The 17720-nt window shown below is 33.5% G+C and overlaps 1 protein-coding gene across 3 annotated transcripts in view; it reads right to left on the bottom strand.

The window, feature by feature from the left end:
- LOC119646689 (protein pinocchio) overlaps positions 1–17720 on the bottom strand; it is a 220109-nt gene that overhangs the window by 21104 nt on the left and 181285 nt on the right. The window lies entirely within an intron of this gene.

The raw sequence follows: 17720 nt of genomic DNA, 5'->3' as shown, positions 1-17720 counted from the left end.
CGATACGAAAAGACATTATTATGGAAGAACCTCGAAAATGGTGATCGATGCAATCACAGATATAAACAGACCAGCATTATAACAAAGATGCTGGTTGACGTAGAGGAGAATGTTTAGAAAGAACGATTAACGAATTAACGATTGTGGAAATAATGGAACAAAACTTGTCGAAAATTTAGGTATGTGTTAAGTATTTTGGACCCACGTCACACAAACCCATTCCAGGAGTTCACAAGAACCTAATTGCCAACCCAATCAAAGCACTCTCAATTTTGCCAGACGATCTACTTTGCATGGAATTAAATGACTATAATTCTTTCTATGAAGATCTTTTAACTAATTTAAAAAGTAAAAGGCGCTGATTGAATCCAAATGGGAACATTCGCCCAGAAAATTGTCACATATTTCTATTAATGCGCCCCCAAAAATAATCGAAATCTTTCTAGCAATTTCAAAATGCATCACTGTCTCATATACGCTCCATAACTATACGAGTATATAAGTGATCTCGGTACATTCTCTTGCAAAATAAATTGAGCATTCAATTTAAAACAATCTAAGAGCTGTCTCACAACTCAATAAATAACGAAGCTTAAAAATGTCGCTATTGTTGCTATAGCTTGTTCACACGATGAGAGATTCATCTATCAATTGAAAACTGATCGCTACCGGTTTCCTCTAGCGCGATCTTCATCATCTACATAAAGGCGCGTTGAGTACAATACAATCGTCCGTTCCTACAGGCAAATGGAAAACTTGGAGAGTTTTCTTACAGTTTATTTATATATTCGTTGATTATTTCAAAAGGCTCGACTCATACGATCTACCAATTATGAGGGGAACACATCGATTCACTACATGAAAAAAGGTTGGATTCTATGTGATATGGACTATCATCCATTTATATTTAGAAGAACACGTAGAAGTTGACCTGTTCTATTATCATTGCTAGAAATCAAATGATATATTACACCAACTTAATTAATGGGTTAAAATTTGCGCGGTACCTATGTATCACCGTTGATAACGACAATTTCATTTTATTCATCTAACCTTCATTGGACGCTCCAAAGACAATGGCGAATCAACTTGATAAAAAATGTACATAAATCTAGGTTTCTTCTGATTTGTTTTATTTTAGGCGCCACTAGTGTTTATTTTTATTGTTACTATCAATTTAGCATATGAGATTGCTATCTTTTATTTAAAATATATTAAATTAAATTTTGATGGGATTTTTTTTTTGACGCGTTATCATTATTGTCTTTCTGATAAAAGATACGAAGGACTGAGTATAATAGGTTCAATAACTAAAGGAAAACTTCCATAAGATATGCAAGAATGTATGCCCTTGCTCATGGTCTAGAGAAATTGGACTGAAGCAGAATTGTTTTGGGTACACTCGTAACGAATTCGGGGTGAATGAATTAGCACCTATTGAGCGTCTTTTAATATGGTATAAACGTTCATTCACTGAATTAAATTGAGTGATTCAATACATACAAATATAAGATTAGATAGTAACGTAATTACATACAAAAATTTCGGGGAATTAAACATCCGAAATATACACATAATAAATGGGTTTATCTACTTCGCGTCAACTTAGATAGGAAACAGGATGCCAATTAGGTTGTACACCATTCAATGAAAATCTAATCTAAAACAAAAGCTACCCAATTGCTTGGATTATGACCCAGAAATCATCTCTAAAATTATCTGTCCCAATTCAAAGTACAACTAATTGCGCTATGGAAATTTGGCCTTCATACTAAATACAAAGTACAATCTCATTTCGACCCAAACCAAAGGAGATACGTATATCTATAATTAGCAATTTATGAGTATTTATCCAAAACAAGTGTAATTCTGAAAATATGAAAATATCTACGCAACAAAAATAATTTCTCGGTAAATTCATTGATCTGATAATAACCAATATTTTACGGCCATGATAACCGCCTCCCTTTACCACCCTATCTTTTACATACTTATTCTCTACGTACTATCCATTTAGATTCATTTTATTACTATTTGCACAATTTCATCATAAATTTGTCCACACTGAATACATTACTGTATTTTTCCTTACTTTGAATGTTGGAGGGTAGGCAAATATAATAACAAATAAAAATGTCAGGCGTTCGTCGGCTTCAAGAAATCCAGACGGCGTCGACTGCGGTTAGTTTGAATTTATAATTTTTTTTATTGTTTATTATTTTGATTAGAGCGTAATTATCAATATAGCAATGAAACTTTTTTGGGTCGAATTTCACTGAAACTGGTTTACGCCTGTTTTGGTATGGAATTTCCGTAGTTACATGCTTGATATTGTATATGGCGATGGTGGAATGTTTCGTTAATTAACTCCATTTTTCTGATAATGCAAACGGTTCAATCATAGGGTCATCCGCTGCGTAATTTTGTAATGCTCGGCAATTTAATTGAATTTCATTATAATACAATGGGGATCAAAGTCAATGGAATATAGTCCAGAAATTAAAGTGAAATAAAAGCAATCAACCTTGGGGAATCAGGACTTTCTCATTTGAGTGCACGGTGAAAATTTGCCATAACAGAGACCTTCGGGGCCATGAAATATGAGTTGCCTAAATCTTAAAAAAGAATTATTTTTCGTTCAACACAAGTTTTTTTTGTGAATTGAAAAAAAATTTTCCGTTAAGGGAACATAACAGTTGGGCACTAGAGAATTACATTCAATTCCGGCTTTTACACCAGTTGGGGTCTATCCTTTTCCCAACTTCCTTCAGGAATAACCGACCTTCCTCTAAAGTGAAAAAGCCCGTAGCATAACAAAAAATATCGGCTATTAGATAACATTTTTTATTGAAGTAGCCAAAGATACTGTATTTCGTTAACCAACTATTTCCTTTATCATTATGCTTTTCTTGAGAAGGTCTGTCTCTCTGGAGATAGCACACTGATGGATGGGACAGTTTGGTCCAAAAACATAGTCTTTGTGTTACTTAAATAAAAGATTTTATCCGATAACAAAAATTCTCTACAAATTTGTTTCTTTTGCTGAACTTGTGGCCAATAAAGAAGACGCAAAGGTACCGTCAAAGAAGGGAAAGTGAAAGAGAATTCATCACTAGCCAAGCACGTGGTAAAAAACAACGAAAACATTCCCACGCAGAACTATGAAATGTTACATGCGGTACGAGGAACATTGGAGATTCTGGAAAGTTTAGAAATTTCCAGACTACCTGAATGGAAAAAGGATGAGAAATGACCTTGAGAACGCTCCATCGTGGCTTTTAAGCATAATTAAAAAATAATTAATTGAAAATCAATCTAATCAAGAATTACTTCCTTAAATGAGTTTATCAATTTCACCTATAGTCAGTAAATTTCCATTAATAACCCCCAAATATCGATGAATGTGCCAGAATATTTTCCAAAACATACTTGCACGTAATAACTTCATTAGTACTCTACGTACATCTTTTTCCATTCTATTCATAGCAGATATAGATTTTTCCAACGGTATGACATGAACAAAATATTATCATTAAAAGCACCATGCATAATATTGATTTACGCTAAGTTTAGAAATAAATGAATATGAGTAACCATTTGTTTAAATACACCTGCCTATATCACATACAATATAAAGGAAACAGAAAAATCTTTTATCTGCGGACAATATACAAAATCAATAAATTTATTTTAAGCAAAATATCAAGGCACTAAGTATCGGCAAGGAGATCTTATTTTTAGTTATTGTACAAGAGGCACTTTTTATAAAAGTATCTTAAATCAATGGTAATATCTGGTTGATGAGAATTGAAATTATAACTGTTTGTATTTAAAAATAGCATTCAATTTTACCATATTCGTAATACGACTGAAATAAGTGTACAAGCGTCAACTCCAGCCAGGAAATATTACAGCATAGTCATGCCCCCAGCGGTCAGTGTTTTAGAAGTTTTATGAATATAAGGTTACGTCAATGGTTGTATATTTAAAATATTTAAATTTAGAAAACGTATGACTTTCGAAATATGTAAAAGGAAATTTACGCTTGACCTGGGGTTGAAACTTTACTTGCTTAAGTGCATTTGTTCTAGTTATTATATTTTCTAGCATGTATGCGAGAGGTAGGCATAATATGACGATTGAAATTGCTGGGTTCTATGGAAAAGCGGAAAAATGCCACTTGAGTGAATGCTCTGCTGTGATTTATTTTTGGAATATAATAAACATATGAATAAATGTACTTTAGTTCTTCTGTTAAAATTAGAGATTAGAATAAGTTGGAAACTTATATTTTGGTTAAGGTGCTGAAAAGGAGAATAATGTAGTTCATGAAATAAAAATCAAGGAGGGGATGTTAAAAGTATCAGAAACGATAACTATTTCTGAAAATACAATATATATTTTTGCTTTAGTTGAGAAGGTGTTACGATTGCGAATGAATGCAGTAGATGTCCGGTACAATTGACAATGAGGGACCATGTCGACTACATCACAAAAGGGTGCCTAGCCCTCAGGCAGTCAAATATAACACAAGAAGATCGAATCACCAACCACCACATCTCTTAGATGGTGGAATTCGTCCCCATTACACTTTCCATGTCACACATCAAAGAGCCTCCTCCTTCACTGTTACTCAATGCAGCAAGAGATATCATTAGGTATAAGGCGGATAACCCCTACACTTTCTCAACAATTAATTGCAACGCTTTGACACCAACAATGATCTAATCATAGGAGATTTGTACACATTTTCGACAGAAAGAAGATTGTGTACAATGTGCAATACGTCTTCACCAACTTTAAATAAACCCTTGCTTTTACATGTGAAATGGAGTGAGCAAATTTGGATAATGTGGTTATCTTATGGCGTCCCGGGCGTAGTGAGACCCACTCCAATGACAAAGCATATGAGGCTGCCAAGACTGGGTTTAGGCATGGTAAATCAGACCTTTCCCCAGCAACATCTGACACTTTGGAGACAAAAAAGTTTCTTCATCTACAGCGAAATACTTCGCAAGCCCTGATTCACAGGTCCCGTTACCCTGACAAAAACTCTAAACAGGCTAATTATCCTTTTTTCATATGGGAAGTCCTACTTGCTAAAATTGGAGCTGCCAAATCAATAAACTGTGAACTCCGTGGAATCATAAGGCCAAATGATCAGATTCATACAGCAGCCCCTAAAGGATCATACTAAAGGACAGGAGCAACTTATCAACTGAAAGAAGCAATACAGCCAACACATTATGATCGTTGGTATCCTGGGCAACAGCCTGATACTCATTCCCTCGGGAGCCATCAGAGCCGCATCAGTGCGCTGACTTTTGGCCTGCTAGGTCTTCGGGAAGCAAAACCATCACAACACACCCACCCTTAATGCTTTGATAAGCCTACAGCACTGAGAAAAACACAAAGCCGAAGAAAACATCTATGAGATAACTTGGATTCTTATTCGAGGGTACGAGGACATCTTTGTAAATATGCAAAACACATTCCTAGTGAAAAGACAATTTGGGAAAACTCCCCTTTACTAATAATACAATTAATTTCCGAATTGATTAGCAAATTCAAAGGACATTCACCCCTTCCTACCGAGAAATCCAGTCAACCATGTCCTATTGCGCCATATTAAATAGTTTTAGAAGTAGAAAACATATTCAGTGACAAAAACAATTAATAACTGCTATACTGCCTCTGACATGTTTTCCTTCAAGACTTATTACAAACATACAACATATTGGACACAAATACAATGAAAAGAAACAATATTTGCGTCATATCCATTTACTCGTCAAATTGACGCAATTGTGGTTTCTGCCAATATGTATGCTATATGAATACTTACGTGTATAGGGGATAGATGAAAAATAAATTATTTTCTGAAAATTGCCATAAACATTTTTCATTGCTTTACTTTGCTTTGAAAGAATAGACGGATCTTGTATAACTGCATAATAACACGACGCACCTTAAAATATCGTTAAATTGTATAACGTTTGCCGACTGAGGTGTATAGTAGCAGTTGAACTTGAAAGCAATAAATCTTAAGAGAATCTGCTTTTTCTTAGAACTTTTTATATGGTTAGAGCAACTCGAAAGGGTTATTCAATTTTTGCACTGATCATGAATCTCAGACATGATTGCAATTAAATGCCTTTTTATTTACATGATTTGACAGACATTTTTATAGTTAGTTAGTGTATGATGGGGTCTCTCGGCATAGATGAGCTGCTCTTAGTGATTTTGTATGATATGGCTTGGGTTGCAGGTAATTGTTGCCTGCGACCCATGATATGTGCCAATTCATTGGTGTGATGAAAGTGTTGGATTGAATCTTCGAATGGAAGATACTTGCTTTTACTGTGGCCTGGTTCATTTCATCTGGTAAAATCTTTGGCCTTTTATAATATTGGATTCGCGGAACATTTTTTTAATTAGGTGGGTATAATGTCCTGAAAGTATTCAAGCGAAAATGATGTTGGATGATGCACCTCTCACAGTTAATGCAACGCAAGTAACAAGCCCAGAGCAGTTTGAGCTGCACAAAAACATCGCAAACAGCCATGACCGGAGCCAAGATTTGAACCGAGAGCATGACAGGCTCACGCTCAAATAGCCCATCCATTATATCGCCGAAGGTTGAAGCCAAGATAAAGCCTGCGAATAACGAATTTTTACAACCTTTTCCGGTTATTTTATTGATGATATCTGATTCTCGATAACAATACAAATATACCTTGAAATTTTCAATTAAAGTGAACTTCCTGATATCAATAAATATACCATGTAATTCCCCTCAAGATGATCAATTCTGGGAAATATCAATCATCGTGTCGCGGAATTTCAGTACAAAACAAAAAACCCCATGAATTTACTTGTAAATGTGCAGAAATATTTCACACTTAATATGCAAATATGAAACTCATGTCACACCAATCAGTCGTGCAACAACATCTTCATATATTTACATATGTGTGCAGCTCTACCCAGTTAAAAGTGACTGAAACTACTCAATTCTACACCATACTAAAATTATAATGAAATTTACTAAAAAAAAACCGATTCTTTGTATCTGTTTACTGAATGAATCGATGGGTGAATACATGTTTAAATTCAGCCCCTGTCGATAACATGTAAAATGACACCGGCGCCCAATATATCCAGTTTAATCCGATTTTAAAGCCTAGCATGTTATTTGCGATTATTGACGGTCTAAGTCATAGCATTACTACGAAATAGTAAAATAGAAACGAAGTCATTAATTAAAATAGACGAGAAGAGATAAATACCTACAATATGTAGCTTGTATAGTATCTAAAATGAGCGGCGATTTCATTCTTTTTCATAGTTAGAAATTAAATCCAAACAGGCATTAAACTTTATTACACGATGACAAACGCTGAAATTATCTTAAACTTGTACATTGAGTATACGAAGCTCATAGAGACGTATCTAAGCTTTATTTTAACCATGGCATACATCGAAGATAGGTATTAGTCAGCTTTTTCAACCGAAATTAGCTTGTAATAGAGCTCTTTAGGAGGGGTCTTGTAGATACGACGAGGAATTTTCGCCATTTGTAACATTCATTCAAGATTATTACTGAAAATAAAAGGGATAGCAGATATCAAAGATACGAGAAATATGATTATATATATCAACAAAATGAGCAATATATGATCCATCATTCACCCACCCTCTTAATATAGAGGCGTTTCATAAATATACTGAGAAATGCTGGTCATTTGAAATGTTTATTCAATATTACTTTTCAGATAAGGGAGGTCATGATTACAAAAGATTATCCGAAAGATCATGATAATAAAAGATTATTTGAAATAGGTGAACCAAGTGGTATTTAACAGAATTGAATGTTTGTAAAAATATCAAATGTTTAGTCCCATTATTGACAAAATCTTTACCTGTTTTCTAGATATAATGGGAAATAGAAGTCATTTTGATGTTTATTCAAAACTATTCTTCAAATAGAAGACACTCAAAAGAGATACCTTAAATAATAATTAATCGCATTCGATATCTCCAAAATGTAATAAAGGAAATGAAAAAAAAAATTGTTCCATCAGACTTAACTCTCCCCCTTAATAGTGACTCTAAAGCCCGTAGACTTTGTAACGAAGTAATATTACCCAACTAAAGCTTTGACCTAATTTCTTTGTGTTTATGCCCTCACTTGACCGAAAAAAAGTTAAAGAGAAACCTGTTGCAGACAGTATATATCACAAGTAGTTTAAATATATTTTTGTAAATCAAAATAATGCAATAATTTTTTGCATTTTTGCTACTTCATATACAAATGTTTATGAAGATGTTAAATTCACCTTGTGGATTTCAATACTGCAGCAAACAAGAACGCCTAGCAACCGCAAATGTAATGGAAGAAGTAAACAATTATAGTATATATTATTGCAGAAAACATATGTCCGTTGTTGCATAATGCAAATTCACAGAGGCAGTGAGAAATACAAAGGAAGTGCAGTTAGTAGTTTTATATTCATGGGTCGGATTCTTTGAACATCAACAAGGAGCGAAATCACTTTGTAATTCAAATTCACTCCATCATTTTACTAGAAGAGAAGTGGGTAATGCGATTAACATTAAAAGTTTGCCGTCAATGAATTAATGACTTGGAAGTGATTATTTAATCATATGACTACAGTGCTAGAAGCATCTGGGAAACTCGGGCTGATGAATTAACACCTTGGGTATGTATTTCCTTGCTTGAGGTAACAGAGGTCTTCCTCGGGTATGTATTGTTTTGCTTCATGTAAGACAATTCTTTTGGAACGGCATTACTTGTTCGCGTGCAGCTTTTTCGATTATCTATTACTCCTTTCAGTTGGAAACAGTACCGTGTAAGCTTCCTTAATGTTCATCCAGTGAGGAGATCGGACAGTCAACCGATGGAAAATTCTATTCACTTGGATTATTTTTTCAAAATTATTAATATCTCCGATAAAAGGGTACAGAATGCACCACACAATCTTATGGAACGCAACCTCTTTTTTCCTCTTATTCTCAAATTCAGTAAGTACAGGGAGAACGTTTATTCAATCAGGAGGGGAGGTTGGAGGGTGTTGAAGCATAAACTTGCTATTTGGAGGTGAAAGATGCTGTTTTCTAATATCCAATTATTAGAAGGGGCTCTAATGAACTGAAAATATTTCAATATTTGGAAATGATGTAAATCTGCAAGACATAATCGTTTGCAACTATTGAAGAAGAAAGTTGTTGTGAAACAAAGTAAATGCCATGAGATGGCATTTATTTATAGTTTTTTCTTTTAATTGAAATTAAACACACAAAATTTCTCATTCGTTGTGGATTATCCCTTGCAAATGAAAAACAATGTTTTGTTGTAACTATTGTTCTTGCTCTTCTTTACTAAAATACCGGCTTTTGCGTTTATTTTCATAATTACATTCCATTTTTAAGGTTTTGTGTAAACACAAAACCTTATTAAAATCGGTCTACCGTCTGTCTGTCTGTCTGTCTGTCCGTCTGTCTGTCTGTCTGTCTGTCTGTCTGTCTGTCCGTCACACGCATTTTTATCGGAAACGGTTACAGCGATTGACACCAAATTTGGTAAAAAGGTGGGAACTGTGAACGCTCACGCATACAGTGAGTTACATCCTCTTACGTCGAATTTAAGGGGAGGTCCCCATACATGCAAAAGGGGGGTGTAATTTTTTTTTTCATCAAATATAGTCATGTGGGGTATCAAATTAAAGGCCTGAGTTAGTACTTTTCGAAAACGGTCTTAGTTTTGATATTTGTTTGAAAGGTGGGGAGTGCGGGGGGTTGAAAGTGACCATTCCTTTACGGGGGCCATTCTCAGAAACTACCCAACCGAAAAATCTGAAAAAAATCAGGAGGCTGCCACTATATGGTGCCTGGGCTCCAAAATACCTTCCACACTGATATCTGCACAAATAAAGTTAATAATAGTAGATTACTATAATTTTTAGTAATTCGCTGCAAAACCCCCCTTAAATTCATGCTAGGACCATGAAATTTCGCAACAATATAGGGTGTAATATAGAGCATGACGTTACCAAGTTTGGTGGAAATCGTACTATTGCTAACAAAGTTATAGTACGTCAAAGTTGCCGCTTCTTTGCAAATTCAAGGCTATAAATGTCAATATCATCCGAAAGTAGATATTCTCACATAATATTGTATATGCATATATTACGTGCTACGTACTAAGAAATGCACAAAACCTTTCGTACCTGAAGCGTTCAGCTTCAGGTTTCCCGACTTGTTTTTGTGTTACAAGAAGGAAAAGAAATATAAGTAGCGAAGAAGGCTCAAGGCACTCCCGAACAATTTGGACGAAGGGAAAATTCCTGCCCTTGGCGTTTCCTTTTTTTCGCAGCCTTATATTTGCTAGTAGCCAACCATTGAAACTAAAATCATACCATTTATCAAACTATACGTTTCTCATTACCAATCGGTCATTTGATTTATTATTGAGTAAATTCTCTTGTAATAGATGAAAACTAAAAATTTCCCATTTTATCCTGTTTAGCAACCACAATTTTTTTTCAGCCGTTCAAGTCGACTTTTTCAATATAATTTCAATGTTCTCACACTTCAATTCTCATGTAACAACCACTCAACCTCAAACCTCATTTTTCTCTGCTATACTATAATTAATAAAACTTGAATTTTTTCTATTGAAACTGATTGATAGTTGCGCAACTAATATTCATACAAATTAAGATGGACAGCATCATTCCTATGTCAATTCAAATATGGCTCCGTAATCTTGTCTAGTTTTTTTTTCTGTATAACTGCACGCACGATCTGTAAGGGCCTGATTTAATATTCAATGTCTTCCATTTGTCTACAGTGTAAAGCTGCACTTGAGCATGTGTATGCACTTTTACAGAATTCAAGTGGTATTTGGTAATAAAGCGGAAATGCGAAGGTGAGACAATAAAAAAAAATATTCGTGTGAATTAAATTAGCAGAGATACACTGATTTAAATTCAGCTGCAAAATTCATTTGTTGCCCTACTATTTACTTTCTACTTATTGTTTGTTTCCAGTCTGTTCGATTGTTGATTTAGAGTTACATATGTGATGACATTTTTTTGTTGGGGTTTTTCTGGGTTGATATTTGGTTTTGTATTCGCAAGCTTTCGTCAGCGATAAAATTTGTAAGAAAAATATTGAATTGAAGCTTTGTTATGGAAAAACCACATCGTGTAATACTTTTTTTATTACATTATTGGAAACCTTCAAAAGTGATAGCGGATAGCATTTGAACAAGGCGTGATATTGTATTGGTTTCTCATTGCGGTAACCTTAACATTTAAAGAGATCAATAACCTCTCTGGGTAGTACTACTTTAACTGATTTTGTAAAATCGAAATAATAGTTACATCTCATATTGGGGCTAAATGATTTTTTATTATGGTCTATCCTAGATATCTTCCTTGTCTAACCAAATATAATATAAGGCGAATAGAACGGATTCCATGTTCTTTCTATAAAAAAAAAATACAAAAGATTTTCTGGCACAAAAATTCATACAGATCTCAAGTAGGTAATAGTAGAAAATCATATTTGACTTATTTTTTGGAAACATTTCTGTCAATGCTCTCAAAACTAGCAATTTTACTTGTCAATATTTTCCGCTCAAAGAAGTAGAAAATATGCTAGTATTTGAAAATAATACTTTAGGATATTATAAAACTATCATTTGGTTTCCCTCAAAAGTAGTAGATAATTTCTAACTTTATAAACTAACATAAATCCATTCAGAAATATAATGTCGACTAATTTAAGATATTTATTAGGTCCAAAGACACTCAAACATTAAATATTTAATTATCACGCTTCAGGCATGCAGGCAATTTATAATCCCGTTCCCAAGAGCTAAGTCATTCATTGAAATAAGTAATCAGTTACCCCTCAAATAGAATAAATATGGACTTTGTTCTGATTAGAACAGAAAATCATGTAAACTGTGAATGGACAGAGTACAGAAGTGTGTAAAGATCAGCATTGATATCATCGCTCCACATGGTCTTATGTATGTAAAAAAATGTAATATAGTTGACTTTATAAATGATTTTTTCTCTTAATATTGTTAATGATGTTGATTCTTTCTGTTCACTTACGAAAGATTGCGAAATATACAATAATAAAATAGAAGATAAAAAAAGGCATTAAATAAAACTACTATCAATTATTTACCAATTAATTGCAAATAATTTTATAAGTATTTCCCTAACTTTCAAAACAAATTAAATAACATTTTTTTTTTTCAAATGAAACTAAAGATTCCTTTGAAGTACTGCGTACTTTTTAAGAGAAAATAATCTGGCGCCTCGCGAACTAGACAAACAATTACATGTTCTAAGTAACGTCTAGAAGAAAAACCTGCACAATACATACATCTCCTACTTTTTCTACATTGGTACATGATTATGTAACTCAAATCAGATAATTATCTTAACCATTGTTCGCATCAATATGCCTAACCATAGTGCAGACATAAATTAGTATAAAAACGTGATAATAACAAAGAACAAGAGAATAATTTCAATCAAATTAAAATCATCAACTTTTACCGGTTTTCTGAAATTGAATCAATCTGATTTTTTCTTTGAATTGAAGCTTGTAATCATATTTGAATGCAAATAGCTATATGAATCATAATCTCCGCGATTTTACAATGAATTTATTTACCTATAGAAATATGGATAAAAAGTAAGATAAATGGAAATAAATAGAGTGCACCATTCCTTGAAATTGGCATAATCTTTGAAATTAGTATTATAGAACAAATTACATTCAACATTCCTCATCACAACAACATATCATCTTCTGGTCTAGTGATCACAGTACAAATTACCCAGTCATTTATGAAAATCTTTTTGTGATTTTTTTCTTTGCATTCCAATTGTAATTTAAACCACATGTATTTTTTTTGTAAAAAAATATATAATAGTTTTGTTTCTGGAACGCGTATAATGAGATGTTTCTTCAATTGTTTAATAAGTAAATTAAATTATATAAAAAGGTTTCGAAAGGGAAATAAAATTGATGCGACTTGTAATAATACACAGGCAAAACAATGATAAAATTGATTCAATTTTAGTTAATATCTCTAAATTGCTGAATGTTGTCTTCATGTTTATTGCAATTGCAATTTGGGAAAATAACGAATTCATATTAAAGTTAATCGAATTCGATTGTTATGCCTATTACGTGATATTCATATGCGCGCATGGGCTTTCTAAAAAGTGTGCAGAAGTAATTCTTAATTTCACACTTTTGAACTTCTTATTTGCCCAATTTTGAAAATATAAAATTATTTGTCACCAAACTGTAACAGAATTTCACCTTTGTTGATATTTCGAGGATCAAGCCCCAATAATAAGAGCTTTCTGCTTTTGAATATTCTATGTTGATGGAGAATGGGTTGAATGGACCAATACCTGAAATTCACAATATTTTTGAAGAAAAAAAATAAGCCCCTCTAGGGCTAAAGTTCGTAGGCATAGTACTGGACGCTCAATATAATCTCAAATATGTTGTGAGAATAGTTTATTAGTTGAAGTCATTCTAGAATTAGCAGAAACAGTTTCTAACAACGCAGGCTGTACTTTATTGAAAATTATTAAAGAATCCCAATTTTGTGTCCGGATAGTTGAGTGGTTAGAGCACAAGGCTGTCGTACGGAAGGTCGCGGTTCAAATCTCGCTGGCGGCAGTGGGATTTGTATCGTGATTTGACATCGGATACCAGTCGACTCAGCTGTGAATGAGTACCTGAGTCAAATCAGGGTAATAATCTCGGGCGAGCGCAATGCTGACCACATTGCCTCCTACAGTGTACTGTAGTGTACCGTTACGGTCTTGAATGAAGTGCTCTAACACACTTCAAGGCCCTGATCCAATATGGATTGTTGTGCCAACGATTATTATTATTATTAATTTTAGAGGACATAAAAATACGAGTTTTCTGAGAATTTTTTTTTAACATTATTTGATTTTTGTGGCGATTTTTTTCTATAATATAAATAAATGTCTTTCCGGAGAACCACTTCGATCAGGCTGCACCCAGGGATAGGTGAGGAGCATCTGATGAATTGTCTCTGCCGTTACGAAAACATAAGTCGTCTATTTCTGTGCAAATTTGGTTGCTAGTTTAGGAGAGTTGTTTCCCAACTGGTCCGATCCGCCATCCAGTGAATGCAGACTTAGGACTGCTTCAAATTCTTAAGCAAAATGTTAAGAAAAGTTTTTAAAAATGATGAAAACATTTTTAAAAATCTTGATATAGAAGAAACGTTTAGTTCTAAATTAAAAAAAAAAAACACTTCCCTTTGTTTAGATGGAGTTATTTATCTGTTTCAATTCAAATTTTAAAAAGCAACAAAAGTCTCAACCAACTACTAAATAAAAATATTATACCAAAAACATCAGATAATGATTTGAAACATTGTGCAGTAAAGCACTGGCATTTACGTAAATTACAGTTGTATGCAAACTTATGGTTTAAGTTACTAAAATAGTATGCAAATGTGATAAACTTCTAACAAGTGTTAAATATATTCCGGCACTTCGCATTCTACGTCGATTATATGCAAATTAGGTTCAGTAGCAAATCAAATGTATACACGCGCCAGCTTAAGGAAGATGCAAACTTTAGTATTATTTTCTACATTATGGGTTATGTTTCAAAGGTTATATAAGAATCTGCACTGCGTGCGCTTTGTAGGCAAAACACATAGTTTGGATGTTAGAAATTGAATGAAAGGTATATTACATTTCGCATTTTTGAGTGTTATCGTAGACAGGATTTCGAGTGATGAAATTGAAGGAAATTTCCCTACTTTCAGCTAGAAATTACTTTGTAGCCAAAAAGGATAAGCTTCGGTAAATCCATTATTGAAGTTTATATAGTTTTCAGATGTATGATTTAATTAATGAAGAAAAGAAAGGGAAACCTTTTCCTTTTCCAAGATACTGGATCTAGTTTACGGAAAGGACGATGAGAAAAGCTTCAAACAGCATATACCTATATAAAATTATATTATTGAGTATGATGCAAAAAGATATTGCTTGGTAAACTCTGTTAGAATGATGAATTTTCATTACAATTTTTCCCTTCATAGCTAGTATATACAATACAATGGTTTTCCAAAAAATAAAAGATTTCAGAACAGCATTTGTTTTGGAATACTTCTTATTGTTTCAAATAGAAACAAAATTTCAGTAACCATTTTTCACATTTTTATGTGCAGATTTTTCTTCTAGAAAAGGCATGAACAAGGGAACAACTGGCTCTCGAAGTAACTGCTGATTTTAAAATTATTTGATTTATGTGTTATTGATTTTGTCTTTTTCCAGATTTATTCGAGTTCTGTGTTCGTTTGTCAGTTTTGAATAATACTTCAATAATCTAAAAATTGCGTTCTTGCCCGCGCGACGAAGTTTATAGAAGGTTATCTTCATTTATTGTAACATTCCTGCCATTTTTCCATGGCTAGGATTGTAGTTTTATTCTCAACAACAAATGTAAACTACTCTACATATCCGCTACGACTGAAATGATACTTTTAACAATCAATTACTCTAGCCATTCTCCCCATTAGAATCTTTTTTCTTCCATATTTAATATTCTATCCAGAAAGTGCAAAGTTCGACGCAATAGCTAAATTTTGCAGTATATATTTATGGTAGAGGTAATATCATTTAGTGTGTTAGAAATACTTACAATTTATATATGCATTAAATCCGTATTTAATAGCCTACTGAAAAATTAATTGCCCTTCACGGTGTATATTTCGTCCAAGAGATGTGTCTTAGGGAGCTTTGCTTGGATATGCGCCTTTATTTTCATGGTAGATTTGTAAATCAAACCGTTATTGATATTTATAGAAGATGGATACAATTGGGTTCCAGAAGTGAGCTGATGTACACTGCTGGCTAGATTGCTTCACTCATATCATTTTTTCGACACATTTGGTCCAAATAAGAGGCATTCTCTCTCAACCTTATTTAATGATTGTTGATCTTACATCAGACAATCGCAGGAAAAAAAGATCAGTTTTAATCATGACTCTCATAAAATAAAATATACATATATTTGATATACATATCAAGAATATATTGCGGTCTTGAGCTTTTTAAGCGATGATCTTTACACATCTCATGTAGATAACCTCCGAGTTTGCAATTTAATAAACCCAACTAAATCCAGTTTAAAGTGGTCAATTAGAAATTCCGTATAATCCATTCAAGTGAAGAAATTAAAGAGAAACATCATACAATGAAAATGCAGTTAGTAACGCGCATGTCCAACAGATAATACAACTGTGCATATTAAATAAATGCATATCAATTAAATACTAAAATGAATCTGGGCGTAGAATCAAAACGAGATCAAGTCTTTGGATTTTTCCTAAATGTGAAGAACGTGCCAGAAAATTGTTATCAAAGTGATAAGTGTCTTAATTATGACTAGCGCATGATACGAATACATACACTTTCCGGTAAAAGGGAAATTTCCAGAAGGCTATTTTGTATTCCAAGTCTCCTCAGAGACTGGTTTTCCGCTAATCGATAAATTTTGGGGAAAAACTGTGTACAAGAATTATAAATGTTACGATGTAAATATGAATGTTTATGCGATAAGCTAGGAAACTACTGTGGGTTTCCACGACTGACTGCAAATAGGTTCAGGCAATCAAATAGATTTGAATGAAATTTGTTCGGAGATCTGTGATTCTTGGAAGAAGTGATATCTTGGTATTATCGCCAAATACCAGTTGATAGCAATTTCTGTAAGAGCGCTAAAGATTATTTGGAAATGACTGAATAGAGCGCCTAAATAATGGATGGATTTATATCCTTTATCCCAATGAATGGAGATCACTCACTTTCAATTTTATTTATACAAAAATTAACCTAAATTCAACGCCATGCTTTCAAAATCCTCTTAAAAAAACCACATTCTAAAATTGTGGGCGTCATAAAAACAATTCAATGTATATTCCTTGCAAAAATATATTAGCCGATAATCCATAACAAAGGCACTGCGGAAATTCTGAAGGCGATGGTTGTGACATTCAACCATTGACGATATTTCAAACACCCATTCGCCGGATACAGTTACAAAGTTAAGATACTCAAACTTTTGCTTATGCAAGCCACCTCTCGTTTGTTTTTGTTTAGAGTCTTCAACGTTTTGGATTCGCAATACAAGTGGAAACTTTAACTAAAAAAGGTTAGGCTAGTGGTTACAAACCTATAACAACTAACACCGCACAAAACAAACAACGAAAAAACAGCCTACATAAATCCGAAACTTGGTCGTTCGTATAGCAATTTCGGTATAAATTGCAAACCTTTTATTAGTATTTTTCTTAAACCATAAATCTTGACAAGCCGGAAATGCATTTTGATTAGTTTGATCCAAAGCGCAATCAATTGGGTTGATTGAAATATATTAAGATAGCAATAGCGGCTTTATATAATCTAACTGGGGGCCGGGCGATTGCTTTACAAATAAAAAGCTAACCCAGATACATTGGTTGCATGTCTGAGCTCAAATGTATCTAAATTGAATGATATTGCGAAAATTTGAAATGCTGCAACGGTTTCAAATTCAAGATAATCTCACCCACTTAAATTATGCCTCATTTTGTGTGTCTTACACGGTTTGAATACAACCGTCTG

The sequence above is a fragment of the Hermetia illucens genome, chromosome 1, assembly GCF_905115235.1.
Source record: "Hermetia illucens chromosome 1, iHerIll2.2.curated.20191125, whole genome shotgun sequence".
Lineage (NCBI taxonomy): Eukaryota > Metazoa > Arthropoda > Insecta > Diptera > Stratiomyidae > Hermetia > Hermetia illucens.
Note: the sequence above shows the minus strand (reverse complement) of the source record. Positions and strands in the feature narration are given on the sequence as shown.